The 13,431-nt window shown below is 40.9% G+C and overlaps 1 protein-coding gene across 2 annotated transcripts in view; it reads right to left on the bottom strand.

The window, feature by feature from the left end:
• The window catches only part of CELF2 (CUGBP Elav-like family member 2), a 450,951-nt gene that overhangs the window by 258,292 nt on the left and 179,228 nt on the right, over nt 1–13,431 (bottom strand). The gene's annotated exons all lie outside the window — the stretch shown is intronic.

The following is a 13,431-nucleotide window of genomic DNA, read 5'->3' as shown; positions in this document are numbered from 1 at the left end:
GAGTATTATTTTTCAAATCTAAGATGTACTAAGCAGGAGTGCCTTTAAAATAATATGGCTGAAGGGAAGATTAAACCAGATGCACAGGGCTATCTGGCTTCTTTCAGGATGAAAGTCCAGCTGTGGGTTTAAATTCAACATTTAATATGAAAATTGATTATAGATTCATAACTGATATGCATATATTGCAGAATGCTCTGCACAAATTACATACAGTGGAAATTTAATAATTTCATTGCCCTGTATTTAATGGAAACCCAAGCCTTCAATGTATGGCCTATGAGTTTGCCAAAGCAATTATGTGATGCTGCAAATCCTTGAAAGGCAGGAATAACAGTCATTTACACAGGCAAAATGATCAAAACTTCAGAGGCAAACTAGTAACAACAACTAATTTATACCAATTAAAAGTGTTCCTTCGGCTCTCCTTCTAGTTCAAATTATTTCTTGACCATTCCATTTGTTGACAGTATTTTTAAAGTATTCAGAAGCCTAAAATATACTGGCATTTTTCTACACTAAAAAGTGTTTCTACCAGCCAAGAGATGGACTAGATTTCATGACAAAGAAACAGTGGACAAACGTCCAGGACAATGGACCAAAAATCATGAGCGCAATCATGAGAGGAATAGAAAGCCTTGATTCATGTCCCCATTTTACCAAGTGTCCCCGTGTCAGATCTCATGCAAGCCAATTAACCTCTTGCTCACATCTCCATCTTTAAAATGAAAAAATCCAATAAACTCCAGAGCAATGTGACCATAATACAGAACACTCCAAGATGTATAAATCAGTGCTTTATTGTGGCTTGCACAAACATTTAAAATACGTCTTCTCCTCACAAGAGGCACTTGCAGTCTTAGTCAGTTATCTGCTGTTCTGTGCAGTCATTTAGGCTCAAATCACATTTGTTTTGTATAGGTGTGAAAAGCTACACTTTAATCTGATAGCAATTTACTGTTTTAGGTGGTTAAATCCCACCTTTGAAGCTGAGCAATTAGTCTAAGCTAGTCATCTAGGGTTTCTCTATTGTCACTGTGGGGAGATTAGTTATACTAAAGAGCATTACCATATCTCTCCGTTGACTACAAAGGGATTAGATCCCTAAATTTTAAATGCATGTATTAGGCAAGATGAATTCCACCTAAGTGCCTAAAGCAAAGGTGAGAATTCCCATGTTCCTCTTTCAGCATCACCACTGTGTGCTCCACAGCACTGGCACAGCCCTGGGCGCCCCGTGGTTGCTGTGCAAGTGCAGCTCAGACACCTTGAGCCTGCCTGGCACTTCCAGGTAGCTGCAATCTGCCTGCAGGATGTCTGCAGCAATCAAGCTGCACCTGGGCAAGACTGCCAGGCCTGAAACAGGCTGGTCCAGAGGAGGGGAATGAAGATGCTCAGAGGGCTGGAGAACCTCACCTGTGAAGACAGGCTGAGAGATCTGGAGTTATTTCCTCGTGGAGAAGAGAAAGCTCCAGGAAGATCTTGCAGCACCTTCCAGTGCCTGAGGGGACCCACAAGAAATCTGGAGAGGGACTTTGAGCAAGGGCATGTTGTGATGAGACAAGAGGGAATGGCTTTACACTGAAAGAGGCAGATTTAGATTAGCTATTAGGATGATATTTTTTACTGTGAGGGTGGTGAGGCAGTGGAACAGGTTCCCCAGAGAAGTTGTAGCTGCCCCGTCCCTTGAACTGTTAAAGGCTAGGCTGGATGTGCCTCTGTAGAACCCAGCCTAGAGGAAGGTGTCCTTGTACATGGCAGAGTAGTGGAACACAATAATCTTTAAGTCCTTTCAAACCCAAACCATTCTGTGATTCTATGACCTATAATATGTTACACCTATGCAAAGTTTGAAGTAGAAAGGAGATTGGCCTCAGCTTCAGAAGTGGAGTCTTTCCAGCATACTTTCAGAAAGCAGACAGTTCATTTAGTTATCTTCTCCTAAAATCTAGAATAATGAGTAACTCATTGCCTGCAGCTTTTGTGTTATTGGAAATAGTGGAACACAAGCCCAGGTATTATTGTTAGAATCATTTTACTCTGGATCACTTAATTGGTGAATGTGGATAGCAAAGAATTGGCTGTGACTCAAAAGGCTGTATCTCATCACGTTTTACCGCTGCTCTAATTGAAATTTTTGTTCATTTTTACCTGGAACAAATCATCACACTTTTGTCTCTGCTTCCTGTGTTGATTTTGGGTTTTGATTATACAGCCTTTAACATAGTTGCAGATGGGAGATCAGTTGTTGTCCTCAGCTCCAGTGATCAGACATCTAGGCTATTATTTTTATCAGGAGAGGAGAAACACTGACATTTGCTATTTGCATTATGCACATACATACAGGTGGAGATATTACTTTGCTGTCCCAGGCTATGAAAACACAAGTCACAGAGACTCAGATCCTCATCTCTAAGTATCTAAATATGATTTCATGGTGAAACCATATTGATTATTGATCTGCTTTAGAGCCACTCATGCAGGCGCAGCCAGGTCTTCAGGACAGGTACTACCTCTGTATACCTTGTGTGTTTTGAGCATACTCACAGTCTCTTTGTGCTCAGGAAAAGGAAGATAAGTTTCAAGCTCTTGCAGTAGAGATACAACAAATAGTCTGTGTGGTTTTGGTTTTTTAGGGGTTTTTTTGTTTGTTTGTTTGTTTGTGTGTGTGTGTGTGTGTTTTTGGTTTTTTTTTTTTGGTTTTTTTTTTTTTTTTTAACAAAGCCAGTCTAAAATTTGCCCCATCTCCTTTTGTCTGTTTTGGCAGATTTTTTAGATTATATGCCTAGATTTTCTGTCTCAGTCATAGGGGTAGCAATTACTGTTGGTCTGCATGATGCGAAAGGTCTTTTTTAATGTTTTTCACTTGGGAGTATCCAAAGAGCATCACGAAAATTAAACAGCACAGAGAGAAAACACAGGAGTATGAAATGTTGCGTAAATGCTGAAGATTAATACTTGAACAGCAGGGGAATAAAGTTTTACATTTAAAGCATATAGCAGGACTGGTACCCACTGCTTGTCTGCAGTAGGAAAGGTGTGTGCTGCCTCCCTCGCGCATTCAGCAGCATTCTGCATCTCAGCATCTGGGAGACAGAAGGAACAAACCTTTCCTATTTACCTAAAGATGTGCTCCATTTCTTCCCCCACCCTTGCCAGGGAAGGGGGCAAAACTCACAGTTTATGCAGTTCACAAATTCTGACAGAGAAACGCAATTCAGTGTGTCTCTTCAAGACAATACATCACTCGAAACAACTCACAACCGGCCAGGCTGCGGTTGCAGACGTGGCCACTCTACAAAGGAAATAAAGTATTTGGAAAGATCTACATGTCATAAGAACATCTGGCCTGCAACTAAAGGGAAGGAGGAGAAAGCTGATCAAAAGAGTGAAGGCTAACAGAAGAGGCAACAGAGCACCAGATCTGAGAGAAAGAGAGAGAAAAGGCAGAGAGAGAACAAACGCAGCTGGTTACAGAACCATTTATTTTCTGCTTTAATTTAAAATCTATTTAAAGCATAAACAGAACCTGCTCTGTCTAAACAGGAATATCTTTATTTTGCACTTTTAGTAATACCAAGATCATGACTCTAATGATGTGGGATATCAAGGACCTTGAGTTCCTGGGAGCACAATCTAAAGAAAGTGAACTTGCGCAATATATACAAATGTAAGAGCTGTTTGTATTAACACATATCAATGAACATGAAAAATGTTAATAATTACAGATGAGAATTTAATGGCTACTCATCCTCTTAAGCTAAAATTAAAAATAGAGCCACATTTAACATGTCTATTGAACCTATTTTAAATTGATCTTATGGTGCTCTACACAGAAGGTTCATTTCACACATCCATGAAATGCATCCAACAAGTAGAGATGAAAGTGGATATTTAAAAACAAGCTCTCACCAGAGAGAGTGATGCTGAATAGAAATTCACATGCAAGTAAAAAAGGGAAAGGAGTCTAATTTCTGGGATCTGGCATCTAGACGAGTGAATGCATCTACCAAGAGAACATTTGGGATGAATGGAAAGTAAGAAGTGGACCTCACACTATCCAACATGAAATAAGGGCTAATGGGGAAAACTTATCATCCACCACGTTTCCTGAAAAGGTAGGTAATATGACATTGTCCTGTGTGGAAGGGAAACAAACTGAAACTTGAATAATTCAAATCAGATTGATTGATCTTTGGTTATAAATACTGGTTGAGAATGCTTGATTCATTACCTGGTAATAGTCAGATTTTCTATTTAAAAATGCTCTGAAAGGAAGGAAATGTATCACTTCTATAGAGCTGCCACAAAAATAAAACTAATAGCTACAAAATAGTTTTTACTATTTAAAAAATTTATTAGCACAGACACTAGTTTCCTTAGCTGCTGTCCTCACCAATCAGTTTTATTTTATTATTGAAAAATAAAATCACCACACTTTTTTAATATTTTAAACTCTCTATCTCACATTTTTTGTTCAAAGGATACCCTTCCTTTCTTCCTTTTTTGTCTTTAAAAATCTATTAGCATTGATTAAAATGAAAGCACTAGGATATAAATCTTCAGTTAGATTTACAACACATTTTTCTTTGACCTTTCTCATGTCATCTGACACTTGACAGTTTCGTGCAAGATGTTAAAAATGACTAGTGATTTTTCGTGCTCCTAAGTGCCCAAACTCAGAGAGTTTTGTAGGGCCTGCAATTTAGAGTTAAGATTTTGGTTTATGGAAGTGAAGAAATAAATCAGACCCCGTAAAAACACCGAGAAGATGGATACATTTCAATACCTTTGATGAAAATTCTGCACAAACTGAGACTCTAAGGCTAAGGAATTCCTTAAAATGTCAGAACACAAATTTTTGAAAAAGAAGGTATCTTAAAAAAAAAAAAAAGTATCTTTATCAAAAATCTTTATGAGGGGGTTGAATCCACCCTCAGTAAATTCTCAGACAATGCTGTGTTGGGTGGGAGTGTTGATCTGCTGGAAGTTAGAAAGGCAGAGCCTGGACAGGCTGGATTGGTGACCTGAGGCCAGTTGTATGAGATTTGACAAGGCAAAGTGCAGAGTCCCGTCCTTGGGTCACTACAACCTCACACAGTGCCACAAAGTTGGGGAGGAGCGGCTGGAAAGCTGCCCAGTGGGAAAGGACCTGGGTTTGCTGGTCGACAGTGGCTGAACATCAGCTGGAATGTGTCCAGGTGGCCAAAAAGGCCAGGGGCAGGCTGGCCTGTGTCAGCAATAGTGTGGCCAGCAGGACCAGGCAAATGATTGTCCTCTTGAGCTCAGCACTGGTGAGGCCACGCCCTGAATCATGTGATCAGTTTTGGGCCCCTTGCTACAATAAAGACATTGAGGGGCTGGAATGTGTCTGGAGAAGGGAACAGAGCTGGGGAAGGGTCTGCTGAGGGAGCTGGTGGTATTTAATGCAGAGAAAAAGAGGTTCAGGGGTGACTTTCTCACTCCACAGCTCCCTGACAGGAGTGTGCAGCCAGGTGGGGTCAGGCTCTTGCCCCAGGTAACAAGTAACAGGACAAGAGAAAACAGCCTCAGGTTGTGCCAGGTGAGGTTTAGATTGGTTATTAGGAAAAACTTCTTCACAGAAAGGGTTATCAAGCATTGGATCAGGCTCTCCAGGGAAGTGGTATTCACCATCCCTGGAGGGATTTAAAAGTCATAGAGATATGGGACTTGGGGACATGGTTTAGTGGTGGGCTTGGCAGTGCTGGGTTAATGCTTTGATTTGATGATCTTTTCCAACCTATACAATTCTATGATCCTAAAGTCAAATTTGCTTTTGTTAGTCTGTCATGGAACTAAAAAATTAAACATACTTTTTTTAAAATAGTGAGCTAACTAGGGAATATTGTTTAAGGATATCTTGCTGAGATGGAGTGTCAAGATACCAAAACCTCACTGAAGCAATGGAAGCAACACAAGAAGTTGGGTAAGTCAGCTCACAAATAGCTTTTTGTCATGGCAGGTAGGCTGTGCACAGTAGCTTGAATCTTTCAGTGGATGATATAAATGTGTTCTAAGCCACAGAGTGAGAAAAACTCAAGAAAAACTAAGCTCTCTCATAAAGATATGATCCCAGTTTGTGATCAAACTGGACCCTAATTCTGAGTCTCAAAGTGGTGTACTTTGCATGCCAAAAGTCTTTGTGTAGCCAGTTCCTTCAGACAAGCTTTGGTCTGATTAATACCATTTAAGTTTGGAAACTTTACAAGGAAGCCCAAAAGCATAATCAATCCCCTTTGACTTCCAATTCAATTCCAGTTCAACCCACCATGGATCTCCCTCTGAAGAGGCAAGAAGCATAGGTGAACTAGGGTCAGCCTCAGCATCTCAGCTGAGCATAAATAACTGAATGTGTGAGGTCTCTGTGTCTACTTTGTCTAAAAATTCTGTTTCTGGAATAATATTTAGGCAATGGTTGCAGACATGGCCCTGGCATCCTGTCTTAAAGTAAGCTGTGCAGTGCTGCCCCTGGTTCTTTCTAACCCTGCTGCGACAAAGATATGTGAGCTACAGATGGACAAATGGCAGCTCCAAAGACCCTTGAGATTATCCTCTGTGAAAAAAACAGAAATGCAAGATACTCTCAGACACCTTCCACACCACACAACTGATAAATGCTTTTCATTCAAAGAAAAAGGCACAAGGTCAGCCATATACATTTTATGCACCACCTCACCACAGCCAAACACCGCCACCATCTTACAATCTCATTTCCCATAACCAGATGCTCAGATAACATTTGTCAAAAACAATTTCTGTGTCATCAGCAGTGGGTTTCTCACAACACATGCCATGTTGCTCACATGACAGGCTCATGGAGCCCCACAAGACTTTGTGACATGAAATGGCTACAGAAGGAATGGCTGGAGGCCTGAAGGGGCACACAAGAAAATGAGTAATTTGCCTAAATTTCTTCCAGTAAGGAAATGCTGCAGAGCTGCAGAGAAATCTGCGCTTTTGGGATATCTGGCTGTGTTCTTGAATCATTTGGCACAGCCCAAGGTTAGTGCATGCAGCCCTGTGGGACCCTGTCCACATTCAGCCCTTCAGTGCTAGCAGAGTGCTCAGTGCTTCAGCAAAACCTGTGCTCTCATCTTTACAAGTGCCAAGAAGTCTGTTAAAGTGTTTATATATTGCAACATTAAATGCTTGGTAAATTGCCACATCATTTTGTTCTTTCAATGCTCCCAAATCCACATCATTCATCTTTCTCCTGCAAGGCCAAGCCCCGCCAAACTTGCTGAATGCACTTAGCTCCAAATTAACACCCTGTAAAAACAGTTCCTCCCTTCTTCTCAAATGCTGTTATATGTAAAATCTACACCCAAAGTTAATTTCTTGCTGACCTTGTGCTGATTAATGCAAATTAAATTACATGCTAATTGCCCCAAATGGTTTGCATGCAGCCCAGAAATCAGTTCTTTTTGATGGTGGTAAAACATATTTGCGATTTTTTACACAATGGTTACATTAAGTCATTGTTAGTCTTACAGCATCTTAAAAAGTCAGATGGTTTTCTGGCACCTTTTAGAAAGCAAGAAAAAAAAATAACCTAAGAAAAAACATTATTAAGTTCTGATCCAGTCTTGTAGAAACCTCACTTGTACCTCATGGGAGGAATTTTATGGCTCGTTCAGAGCTCAGGCTCCAAGATGCATTTTACAAAACCTTGAGCCAGTTTTGTTAAACCCGTCACTCCCTAATCCCCTTGTGCTTGTCAGCAGAGCACACAGGCACTTGATTTTGGATGTCTGATTTGATAACGGGTGGGGGAAGAAGGGAGGGAAACAGGGACTGGTATTTTAGATAGATCCGACAACATTCTTGCAATTTAAGAGAGAACAAGGGACATTTCAAACAGTGATGCTGGGCAGAGAAGCTCTTAGAAAGGGGCTGTGTATTGTGTTCCAGGGTATCAAGGTTGTTTTGGTACCAGGTCTAAATCCCAGTCGTCAGACCTGATGTTTGATGGCTTTCTGGAGCTCTGGTTGGCATTTGGCAGGGGGATCAAATGCAACAACAGATAGTGCTTAGATCCTCAGCAGTCCCAGGAGTGTCTGACATCTATACTACAAATGCAATTTGCATTTACATCCAGCAGTGGGGATAAAAAATAAGATTTGATTGATGTCATGAGGAAGCTAGGGGGAAAAAAGAACCCTAACCATGGTGTTCTCCAAGAGAGCTGTGTCTTCTTCACAGGCACTGCCGTGAGTTGTCACACTCCACTCCATAGTTTATCCCAAAGTAGTTATACAAGGTTAAGCCCATTTTATAGAAGAAATGGTGACACAGAAATGTGAAAATGGATTGCCCCCATGTAGAATGGGGCAGGGCTGAAAACTGATTTAACTGGGAGAAGATGAAAGCACCCATTTGAATACTCAAGTCCAGGAGGATTTAAGCTCCCTCTGTCCTACCCATAGGCAGTACATGCCCAAACCGTAAAAGCACACACCAGCTACTCCACATGCTCCCAGTCACACAGAACATCCTTAGACTGGTAGCAGGACATGAGACCTGGCAGTAAACTGCCCAAATTCTACAATACCCAGACTCTAAACCTTAGATCATAGCAAGGACAAGAGGAGTTAAAGACATGCACCATGGTTATTCCTATTCTACTCATCCAAGGAATGATCAAGTAGGACAAAGTGATAAAAGATGACATATATGTGGTAAATCTTAGTGGATCTGACATCTAAAAATGTTCACTCACTTGATTTTTTGGTAGTTTTTCTATTAATGTTTCAATTTTGATACAATTTCTCCCTTCCTTCCCTAATACCCATGTCCCTGTTTGACCTGATTTCGGTAGCAAGCCTCCTTCTTTCTTAGATATTCTTGACTTTGACTTCTGTTAGAAGCTGAGGCTGCCAAAAACCCTGCCCCCTGCCCTAAAGAGGGTACAATTCACTTGATTTTGACTGTGAGTTCAAAGAAGCTTAATAAGCAATACCTGAGCAATACTCCTCAATTCAGAGATGACAGTGTGGCCACCACCATCAAGACCTCTGCTCTACAGCAGCAACTCTGAGGGGTCTGTGCCATTGAGTAATAAAAGTATTCCCTCTCCAAAGTGTCTCCTGAGCAGAGATCGTCGTGTCACACTCTGTTAAATTATGTGTGATGGGTCCGTCTCTAGGATTACTCTGTAGAAGAGATGGCTTGGAGGCTGCCAGATTCATTAAACATCTTCAGTGGGACTTCATGGGAGCCTTTCACTTACCCTGAACAAACAACAAACACACCCTTTGTGCTCAAGAACAAAGGGAGTTTTTGCACTTTTGTTTGATGTCAGTCACAACTGGAGATTAAAGCTTCTGCTCTGTGGATTTCAAAGTTGTTTCCCCCCTCCAAAGCTGCTCTTCTCGCTTTTTGCTAGGCACTTCAAAAAGGTTTACAGCTATAAAAACCCAAACAGAACAATATTAATAACAATCAGCTTCAGAAATGCTACGTTTTTTTGGCATTTGAATGCATTTCAGTCATAGATGCAACTGAGAAAATAAAATGCAGGAGTAACATAGGCAGGAACTCTGTTATTCTTAATCACGTTGCATCAGGGACTGGAAAGCTGGATTTGTAAAAAGGAATTTCTGTGTTAAAATTGAAGCATGGTAGGGTCTTATCCACTGAAAAAATATCCATCCCCTCTGGATTTGGGGAGCAACTATTTCTGTTTTCCAAGCTAAGGATGCAAATGGGGAAACATATTAAGCCCCCACAAAACCCAAGTCATGGCTTCTCTTCAAGCGTCCATGCTCTGATGAGAGTCAGAGATAGATGTTCACTAGAACATCCTACAGATGCCTTAATTTTGGATGCCATTTCTGAACTCTGCAGTATGTACCTGTCACTGAACACCCATCTTTCAGAAAAAGCATCCTAAACTAAGCAGGAAGATGTCTAGGGAAAGGTTACACCTCTTGTCATCTCAGGGAAAACCCAACAAACATTCCCATCTAACAGGGGAACTTCAGCTAGAGTCCACCATGCTCACGTATCACTTCAGGATATCTAAAGGGAAACAAGGAGAGCTGCTATGAAAGGTGAAGAAAGAAGAGTAGGTATTATCCATTTTGGGAAAGAAACAAATCACATCAGGAAATCAAAAGAACACTTTGGAATGTCACAACGAGCACCCAAAATTAACGTTTTGATTGTATAGGAGGCTCTTTCTCACCTCTGATCTGTAATGCTTAATAATTTGGAGAAGGAGCGAGTGACTGATGGAAAATGCCTTTCAAAGCAGAGGACTAAGTGTTTCTACAGTTTATCTGGGCAAGAAGGTGTACATTTTAGCTCTCCTGGATCTAAAGGAGAGATGCCAGATCATTTATGTTTTCTGATGGCTGACCAGAAAACATAAAAATGTGTGCAGTGGTTTAAAATAGGCCAAACCAGAGGTTCACAGAAGCATGTGTGGATTTGATTTCTCATTTAAAGCCCTTTCTGTTCCAGTCACGTTTAGAAGTATTGAAACTGTCAAAAAAAAAGTGATATTTGGATCTTCTTTCAAGAAATACCATAGAAAACTTTATAAAGCTGAGCAATTAGGGGATGATTGGGCAAATCCTATGAGGGCATGATTTTTGCTTGCCAGTTTTTGCACTGGTCCATCTGATGGCACCCATGTATCTTATGTACAGCATCTGCTTTTTCTGATTATGCTATATAAAGAACAGGCAACAAAGCATATTTCAAGTTCTTCATGTTTGATTATTTAAGAGAAGACTATAAATTTAACAATTACTCAGAGGCCCACCTTAGTTTAGTTGCTTGGGAGTTTCAGTATGAAATGGTCTAATAATCACAAGCAGCAGTAAACATGGTTAAATCCTCAATTTTGTGTCAGCATACTCTCGTTTGGACATAAATTATGCAGAAAGCCTCACCAAAATTATGAGCTGATGTGTACTGGTAGCACAGTGCCTTAATGCACAGCAGCCCCATCATTAATATCAGGCTTGCTTTAAATAATGAAACAAAAATAAAAATGTTTCCCAGAGGACACAAACCATAAAGATGTAAAGTCAGAGTGTAGGCAAGAAAACAAGTTGTGTAGTTCAGAGCATCTTCATAAGCATTAAGCAAGCAGCCAAGGGATGTACTCGAGGGGTTTCAATTCCACAGGAGCTTTCCCATTCACTTTTGTGTAGTTTAATATTGATCACATTGAAGCTCATTGTTGCAATCTAAGGCAGTTTTTCAATATGCAGGCCACTCATGCTGCAGATTTCTTAATGTACCAGAGTGTCTTAACATCCTTTTTCCAGTTCATAAAGCTACACTGGGAGGGAGAGAGGGAAAGATTCTACTTAGAAATGGAGACAGTTGTTATAGGTGTGGGGCTAGGAAATGTGCCTGGATCCAAGTTGCCCACTGATGGCAATTCAGGGAAGGCAGATGGCAAGTGGAAGAAATGAGAACACACACACGGTGAGGGTTGTATCCTGACCAGTCAGGATGAAGCCAGGGAGAGCAGACAGATCTGGTGGAACAGAAATGCTCAGACACCCCACCATTTAAAGGCTTGCTGAGGTGGAAGTACAGGAGTGCCAGTAGAGACATTTTGCAAGAAGTTTTCCAAGATCATGTGTGACTTCTCTCATCAGCTTCGTCAGCTCTCATTGCTTCTACCCCACTGCACTTCTAACCCATGAGCACAGGATATTCACCCAGAATAGATGAGAGCTGGCACCCCAAGTTCCGTGTATCACCAATGCTTGGGTGGCCTTCAAGGTTGGCCAGGTGACTGTCCCCCTGGGCTGAAACGCCTGTGTCTAGAGGGCATCCAACTGCACTCCATTTGATCAGCTCTCAGGGCTGGAAAGAAAAACTTGCCAAGTTTATGTGCTTGGATTGAGGCACAGTGCAAGGAAATAGGCAGACAACAGCACAGCATGGAAAATCCAATCCTTGGCCTTAGTGCCAGGCAGGATAAAAGACATCCTATGCTTTTCCAGAGTCTGAAATTCATACACCATAGATCATTTCAAGAAGTCAAAGGGTTCTGGCCTCAAGGAAAGGGTTATCTAACATTTCATAATAGTAAAAGAATCTATTTCATATTCTGCCTAGTGCAGTTCAACTTCACTTCATCGCAAAGTTCTTTGAAGCCCTTGACCTCTACTTTCTGAAACAGAAGAAGGGTAGGAAAACATACGTTCAAAACAGATTATGATATTCAGGTGCTCCTAGAAAATTCTCTATGCAGCACCAGTAGATCAAATTATTTTCATTATATCATTTGGTCACAAAGAATAGTGACATAATTAGGGAACTAAATAGCAACAGTTTCCTTCTGGTAAATTTGCTGTAGCTAATTTTGTTAATAAGACTGATAATTGTTTTACGCTCATTCGATGTGTTAAGTTTACCTAATACTAAAACAAATCAGAACCTTTAAATTAATTTTTGTTTCATTTCCAAAGGAATCAATGTCATTATTAATCATAAAAGGAGTGCCGAGTCAGAGGATGATAAATCTCCTTTGGGCTTATTTGACTTTCATATTTATGGTTTGGATAAGGTTATTATGAAAGAATTTTCAAGAAATGATTGAGGAGCAAAGGGAGGAGACTGAGCTAGGAAATGCTATGCTTGGATGCTGTGCTACTATCAGCTGCAGAAGAATGCACGCAACCAGTCTGATTTCTTTAAGTTCTGCAGAGTTAAGCATGGTGAAAGTGTTCAAAGCAAAACAAACTGCTCAGACTGCCAGGCTGCAGAGCCCTAAGATGTGCAATTTCCAAACAAATATGTTCAAGAGTGGATTTGCAAGAAAGCAGGAGAGGAGAGCTGGGACACAGAACTGATGGGATTCTGCATTCCTGACACTGGTGGGCTTGCTTTTAGAGTATTTGCAAAAACGTTCATCCACACTACTGTTGCCTTTGTTGCATTTGTAGCTTCACTGCAGAAACTTACCACATAGCAGCTAATGAGCAACACTTCTACGAGTGGCTCTGTGGTAATGCAGTGAAACATCCTGGATAAACGTGTCCAGTTTTCACAAAGCCAGTGCTACCCACATCACTTTTGACATACTTGACAGGATAAGGTCAGTGCCCATTGGCTCTGGAAGGAGTGGAGGATGTCACCGAAGCTGCTGCTGTCATTGTAAGGTTCCAGCTCGCCTTTGGGAGGTGGCAGTCCTTGGTCCCTGTGCCAAGGAACTCCACACTCACTCACTCACACACCGTTAGCTCCATTCTTTAAAATCAGCACAAACAGTGCTCCCAGTTACAGTGCAGTACTGGATTTTTACTATTGTCTTGAAAGGGAAAACACATGGCATGTTATGCTGAGATATCAGCAATCAGATTTTTTTCCTAGAACTCATCATGCTGAAGGGTATTTTAATAGAACATGAAAGCAAACTATGCTTGAATGTGGGTCTCAATT

This window comes from Chamaea fasciata, unplaced genomic scaffold, assembly GCF_029207755.1.
Source record: "Chamaea fasciata isolate MVZ Bird 193981 ecotype frontalis unplaced genomic scaffold, bChaFas1.0.hap1 SCAF_5, whole genome shotgun sequence".
In the NCBI taxonomy this organism is placed as follows: Eukaryota; Metazoa; Chordata; class Aves; order Passeriformes; family Sylviidae; genus Chamaea; species Chamaea fasciata.
The sequence above is the reverse complement of the archived record's forward strand: the minus strand, read 5'-3'. Positions and strand labels throughout refer to the sequence as shown.